At 46.0% G+C, this 472-nt stretch overlaps 1 protein-coding gene across 4 annotated transcripts in view; it reads left to right on the forward strand.

Annotated features, from left to right (window-relative positions):
• Positions 1–472, forward strand: part of LOC119593666 — a 65,664-nt gene that overhangs the window by 1,770 nt on the left and 63,422 nt on the right. The gene's annotated exons all lie outside the window — the stretch shown is intronic.

Below are 472 nucleotides of genomic sequence, written 5' to 3' on the forward strand. Positions count from 1 at the left end.
GAGCAAAATAGACAAGGTAGTCACACATACGAGTAATGGGTAAACAAAGACAGTTTAGTGGACACGTTTAGGTACATACTCTCAGGTAGGTCTACATCAGGGTTAACAGGGTTGTCGCACCGCGCAGCTGGTTAGGGCTTCGTTGGTGCCAGCCAGAATACAGGAAGTCGTCATTCTTTGAGCTATGTTGAAGTAGACCGGGATATGCCTGACACTATGAAGAATAGTGAAGATCCGAAAATGAATTAGATGTTTACTAACCCTGTTATTCATGGTTTCTTGAATCGCGGAGAGAAATCGCGGAAGGGATTCTCGAGCCGTTTTAGATTATGATTCTAATCCGTCGAATTCGAAGATGGGTTTACGACGCTTGGATGAGTCTTTTGGAATTCAAAGGAAGATATATCTTGAGCGGTCATTAACCCCTCGAGGACACTGGGCCGAGTCCAGTGCGGTCCCAGCGGAGGAAGGT

The sequence above is a fragment of the Penaeus monodon genome, chromosome 32, assembly GCF_015228065.2.
Source record: "Penaeus monodon isolate SGIC_2016 chromosome 32, NSTDA_Pmon_1, whole genome shotgun sequence".
Taxonomy (NCBI): domain Eukaryota; kingdom Metazoa; phylum Arthropoda; class Malacostraca; order Decapoda; family Penaeidae; genus Penaeus; species Penaeus monodon.